Genomic DNA, 6,923 nt, shown 5'->3' on the forward strand with positions numbered 1-6,923 from the left:
TGTTTTTAAAATTGGAGTTCAAGTTATTTTTACTTCCAATAGTGTTAACATACTACACAGGTCATGAACAAGAATTTTTTTTTTTTTACATTTTCATTGTAAGTGGGCTAAAGCAGTCAATTAAAAGTAGTCTAACATAAATGTAAATGCTGTAATTTGATTATTTTAATAAACCATGTGACTTGGATGGATTGGATGCTGGCGTGACCACAGTGCACACGTTTGATGTCGCTCACAGTGGTCCAAGGGACCGCTCAGGGAGTTTGTGTGTTTGCTCAAACACATGAAAAATTAGAGGGAACATTGCCTATGTGGTAGAATGGCCAGACAGAAGCCCTGTAAAAGTCACATGACAGCCTGCCTGGAGTTTGCCAAAAGGCATCTGAAGGACTCTCAGACCACGAGAAACAAAATTCTCTGGTCTGATGAAACAAGATTAAACCCTTTGGCCTGAATGCCAAAAATAATGTTTTGAGGAAACCAGGCATCACTCATCACCTGACCAACACCATCTCTATAGTGAAGCATGGTGATGGCAGCATCATGGGGCCGAGGGGGAGGGGGCTTAAGTGTTAAGCAAGGAAGAAAGAAAGTATTAGCAAACTGAAATGTTATATAAGCCAGCTGGTAAAGCGTGAGACATCAGTCACCCCGTCTGTCCCCCGTGAATATGTGCGCAGGTCCTCACAAACATCTCACCCCCAATATCCTGAAAAACCATCTACCATCAAAGAGGGCAAAATACACCACCATGAAATCCAGAAACCAAACACCGTAGCAAGGACAGACAAAACAGCAAGTAGTTTGGTGGCTCATGTTTGTTGCATTCCAAATTATCAGAGCCTGAACACAAACACACAGAATTGTGACAGAAACCCACACAAGCAGAAACTCCAAGTAGCTGCAACCTACAGCAAAGACCAAGCCGCTGTGGGCACCAGCATGCCAAGCTAGAAACATGCAAGAAGGCCTCACCAGTGTTCAAGGCACCTCCCAAGATCCAACAGGTGCAACCAAGGCACAAGTGTCACAGAATGACCCAGCCCACAGAGTGCCCATCCAGCTCGCCACCTCCTGAGAGAGTGGAAGGTTTCCACCCAACTCTAGAGGACTGGGCATAGCACAGGGGGTTAGATCAAGGGGAAAGGAAAAGAAAGAAGAGGAAGTTCCCAAAGCCATCAGACCTTGGCATACCATTTCCCATGGAGCCACCAGGAGAGGCACACTGGGCGAGCCCCCACCACCGAGAACCACAGACAACCAGATCCAGTGAGCACAGAAGGAGGAGAGAGAAGCAGGGGAGAAATGGGGAGAGACACAAGGGGGCAACAGAACAGCCTCTGGTTGGAGGGAGGGGATGACATTAATGCCAGGCAGCCCGATCTGTGATTATTTTGGTGGTATTTAATTAGTTGTTGTTGTTGTTGTTGGTGTTGTTTTAAATCACATTCTAATAGTCTGAGGGTTAAGGTCACTGATGACGACTGAGACTTTTTAGGGTTAACCTTCAAAGAAATTCACTTAATTTAAAACAAAAAAACAGACTCTGTTTTAATGATGCGGTTGTAAGAGGAGGAATGAGTCAGTATGAAGTGACATGAAAGACATTTCTTCTGTGAAATCACTCAAACACACTCACAGTAATCTCATACACTTCACAATAATTTAGTGATGAATTTAGAAAAAGCTGGTGTGACACAATTGTTAAAGACATAAAAAGACATCCTTAGGAAATAAGATCATGACAAACAATTATATGTTCTAAACCACAAGTGAAAAGAAAACAAACTCATTGAGCCAAATGTACCACTGAGTGTTTTAGTGATAACTCGGCAGATTAGATGGAGGGAAAAAATGTAAAAACCCAGCAATGTTACAGTCACACATGTGGAAGAAAATAAGGGCACTAATACAACTTTGGTTCTACTGTTTTTATTTTTCAATTAAAATTATAATGAAGCTAAAAGATAGGACACTGTCTTCATCATAACAAATTATTAGAGTCAAATGATATTAATCCTATTTGAAGATTTTGGATTGCAGGATAATATAAACCTGTAATTATTCATTTTACACGTTTCAGTGAGGTGATAAATATGTTTGTCCAGATGAAGCTTCCATGAAAATGCAACTAAGACAAAGTTAGAGTGTCACACGTAACTCTTCTCCAAAGCATACGCCACACAAGATGGTTAATTTGGGTAGCAGCCCTTTTACTTGCCACACACAAATACACTGTGGTTTTTGCTCATTCAGCCTGGGACACAGAAACTCCCCTGGTGGCTCACTGCTGCCTTCTGCCTCTCTGCTTCTCACTGACAACAAAAAACACAAGTCCACGTTAATCCCTTGCCCAGGCACACATGCTCTTCGCTCCACCCCGTGAGCACACTGCATCACCCCTCCTCTGCAGCAGGTCAGAGACCACGCCCCCGCCACACAGAGATTTAAGGGTTGTTGTTTTTTTTCTCGTACCTACTTGGTTAAGATTCCAAGCAAGTGTCGAAAATGTGATGTCAACAGACTGGATGCCACTGATTGGCTAGTCAATGGCATCACCCACTAAGACGTGAGAACATCTCCTTCACAGAATTATCTATGCTGACATCACTCAGGTCGCTGTTTAAACCTGCTGTTTGTTGCTGACATGTAGTCACAGTTGGAATTTTTTTTCTCTTCTTCTTCAGGGCTCCCCGTATGGGCTGCTGCACTCATCGGTGTTATTGTTGGTGTTATTGTTGGTGTTGTGGCTGGGCTTACATTTAAAAAACACTGTGTGAAGAAAGGTGAGTTTTACTACTGTACTATAATATCACAAATTCTTCATGACTCCCTGATGTTAGGTCTTAACCTTTTGATTTATGTCAAAGAAGATAAATACTTTGTTTGCTCCATTCAGTGGGTGACCAGTGTAGTTGTGTGCTTCTTGAATATTTTGATTTCCTTCCTGCAGGTTCACAAAGAAGAGAGAACGGACAACTTGGTGTGGTGTAAAGTGCTCTTGATTCTAAACAACCTTCAAAAGTGTGAAGTGGTGGTACTTTAAATCTGTTTTTCCCCCCTTTGATACATCTGAGATTTTAATCAGGACAGGTGAACAAGTTGGTTTGAGTTAGCTCTTCTTCGTCTTGGCTCAGGACATTGCTCCTCCTGACTCCTGACTACTTTCCCATTTTCAGTACAGATCTGAGCTGCATTTGAAAGCTTTGCTAATGACATGAAGATGTTTCAAGAAATCCTCTTTTAAATGCACCAAAGTACAAGGTTTTACTGTAGTTGCCTAACTTTAAGCTTAAAGTAATCAAAGCGTGCTTCCAAACAGTAATTATACTGTCTTACTCAGATATTGTTAGAAGAACACATTTTGACTTTTGTCAAAATGGCAAAATGACTTCATGTCATTGTGATATGTGTTCTTACATAAAAGTGTGCAGCTCTATAAATAATTTGCTGACCAAATTTTCTCTGACATTTCTTGACACATGCTGACCTCCCAGCCCATTGTTCCTTCAGTGGGCTGGTTTCAGTCATTATGCAAATGTACTGTTTATAAGATTGAAACCTGCAGTCAGCTGAGACTGAAGACGTCACTTGGATGAGTGACGAAATGTTTCTCCCACTGAAAACGTCCAGATGAACAGAATCAACTTTTGGAGATTTCTCTGACATTTATGTTATTAATACGGACAGTGATGGTTTGTTTTCATCATAACAGATTAAGATAATTGTAGCTCTAACAAAAATTGATAAATAATAAGAAATGCAAAATTAAATTTACCTAAGATAAAAGGGACCCATAATGTTAAGACTTGAGATGTTAAAATATCAGGTTTGTCAGTCCAAAGCTGTCATACAGATGGTGAAGAATATAAACTCATATTTAACTCAGGTTAGTTAAACATGTGTACTCATGTTGGAATACTTGATTAAACTGAACCCTCAGCACTTCTCTTGTAAATCAATGTGAGTATTTTGCAGGGGCAGGGATAGTTCAGTAGGTAGAGTGGTGGCCCCATGATCGGAAGGTCGTGGATTCAAATCCACTGAACGGCTACTGTGTGGTATCCCTGAGCACAAGGTACCGTCCCTACACACTGCTCCCCCAGCGCCCAGTGGCTGCCCACTGCTTCACTGAGTGGATGGGTAAAATGCAGGGAGGAATTTCCCCACAGGGAACAATTAAGAATACATTATTGTCATTATTATTATATAAAAATATTTCTGTTTGCCAAGCAGGTCTGTCAGGTACACTTGTGCTGTAGTATGTTGTTGTTGGCTCCGTTGAATTTTTTTTATTTATTTATTTTTTTTACAAGTTATATTTATGCTGTTAATTGTTGGCAGATTTTTTTTATATTCATGCCATTTCAGAGAGCGCTTAAGGGTGCACAAGTCTGAATAAGAGATGAAACAACAAACTTCTGTGTCTACTATTTTGTTTTTGGTGTATGTGTTTCTTTAAAGATTCATAAAGAGAGGAAATGTATTAATGTCTTAGTCAAATTTCAAAAAAATTCTTATTTTGAAGCAGCTGTGCTTTGATAAAAGACATTTTGAGGCCAGGAAACCATTTTAATAAAACATATAAACCCAGGACTCTTATCCTCTATTGACTGATTTTATACACAAAATAATATCTGGTATATGTAGTGCCTCTAGTCAAGACCAGTACAATATCAATTTCAGTAGAGATCCTAGACATTGAGGTGGTTTTGATTTAGAGATTTACAAAAGGGGGTTGTCTCGGAAGTGAACAACTGGGATCTTTATTTCCTCCTTACAAATTGTCAACAACATATACAGTCACAGTCAACAAGTTTGCATTCTACACAAACAGTGCAGAAGAGTGAATTTCCTTTTTATCTTTTGTTCATTTAAATCATTTAACCTCTTTCCCTCCAAAAAGATCATTATGAAATATTATCCATCATATATAACCAAATATTTCAGGGTATTCTTAAATTCCAGATGTATTGATAAAAAATGGTATTTCCTATTAGCTCATTTTCTTTGTGGAGCTAAGCTGGGCATACACTGCGATTTATTTATTTATTTATTTATTTTTCCCCAGTTGCGTTATTCAGCTCCTGCTCAAACTGTACAACAGAATCACAGAGTGCTCACATTTTGCATCCAAATTTGAACTTGGTGATAAAGTGTTACCAAAACTTATATTACAAAGCTAATATGTAACACAAAATCTGTCTCTCGCTCTCCCTCTCTGTCTTTCACTAACACACACACACACCATCATAATCATCAACTTTGCTAAATTGCTGATGAAAAACATAATTGAGCAGCAATGTCCATCCAGCTCTTTTCACATTTGGTGCAGTCGTGATCATTTTGTGAGGCCAGATTGAAAAGGCTAGGATGAGCTTGCCAAAGCTCTACAAGTTGTGCCTCCATCGCTTGTGTCCAGATCACACGCTGCATTGTCATGCTACTCTCTTTTTCATTTCCATTTCTGTGTTTGTGCATGCTTATTTACTGTCCGTCTCATTCAGCCAGTTACTTAGACAAACTAGCCTGTTCACATTTCGCAAACTTAAATAGCAACCCAGGCACACAGTGGAGAGTGAGTGGAGTGGAGAGGAGAGTGACAGAGAAAACAAAAACACACCACATGGTCAGAGGGCCCGGGTGCGCCAGTGTCCGACAGCGTCGCCTCTGTCAGTGCGCCCCAGGGCAGCTGTGGCTACAATAAAGCTTGCCATCACCAATGTGTGAATGGGTGGATGACTGAATGTGTAAAGCGCTTTGGGGTCCTTAGGGATACAGGCCATTTCACATAGCGATAGGTGGCGCTAATGCACTGGGAAGCTGGTTTGTCAACCAAACTCAAAGAAGAAGAAGGAGCGATTCAAACCTGCTGAGAAGACGCTCCAGTTCTTCAAGAGGCGGTTAAAATTATTCAGAGACGAGAAACGACATGTGAGAGAGTGAAAGAAAACAGTTTTATTATAAGGTTTGCATGTAAAATGGATATTATTTTTTAAAAAAGGATGAAGCTGTGGCTGATCTCTGTGGTGAAAGGACTTGAATAAGGACACGAGGTAAAGATTGGCTTGTTAGCTGCTCACATTTTAACTGACGAGTAAGGTTGTTTACAAGACTTTTAGGGTTAAATTCCCGTTGTTGGGATAAGCGTATTTGTAATCACTGTGTTGTTCGATGCTTTCGATCCAGTGATTAATATCAATCTGTGCTAAAATCATAACAATGAAGTAAGTTTTATCTCAAAACAAGTCTAATTTTCAATCAACAAATTCCACCAAATTTCTCTAATTAACGCATTAGAATAGAATAGAATAGAATAGAATTCAACTTTATTGTCATTGCACATGCACAGGTACAGGGCAATGAAATGCAGTTTGCATCCATCCAGAAGTGCTTTAGTGATATAGATATATTACAATATATATTAGCAATAATATAGATATGTGAGTATATTACAGAAATGGGTCTATTATGGTATGTTATAATGTACACGGTATGAAGTATGTTGTGAATATTCTATAACTATAAGTATGTACAGGCTGTAGTGAGTACAAGCTATGTACAGGCTATGAACAGGATATAAATATGAAAAACTATACAGAATATGAAATAAATAACTTTACAGAATCTGAGATATACAGCTATACAGAAATGTGAACTATGTAAGTTATAAACAGTTGTAGGGTTGAAAATTATCGAATGTACAGAATGATTATTTACACAGAGCTATACAGTAGTGCAGTTAAGATAAGTGAGGGTGTAGATAGTTTCTACAGAGGTATATAAAGTGCTAGTGGTTGTGAGTGGTGGTTCAGTCCATGTTATTATTGTGTTTGAGGGTACAGTTGTCCATTGTGGGTGTGTGTATGTTCAGTCCATGAGTTTAACGTGGGTCAGATGTCAGGAGGCAGAGTTCAGGAGTC

At 39.5% G+C, this 6,923-nt stretch overlaps 1 protein-coding gene across 1 annotated transcript in view; it reads left to right on the plus strand.

Annotated features, from left to right (window-relative positions):
* LOC309706216 (uncharacterized protein) overlaps positions 1-4,638 on the plus strand; it is a 29,799-nt gene extending 25,161 nt beyond the window's left edge. The window contains exons 5-6 of the mRNA XM_082532530.1: positions 2,688-2,786; positions 2,954-4,638. The gene's annotated coding sequence lies outside the window, so the exon portion shown is untranslated. The remainder of the gene's footprint in view (positions 1-2,687; positions 2,787-2,953) is intronic.
* The last annotated feature ends 2,285 nt before the right edge of the window (positions 4,639-6,923 follow it).

Source organism: Aulonocara stuartgranti (genome assembly GCF_965226115.1).
Source record: "Aulonocara stuartgranti genome assembly, chromosome: 5".
Classification (NCBI taxonomy): Eukaryota; Metazoa; Chordata; class Actinopteri; order Cichliformes; family Cichlidae; genus Aulonocara; species Aulonocara stuartgranti.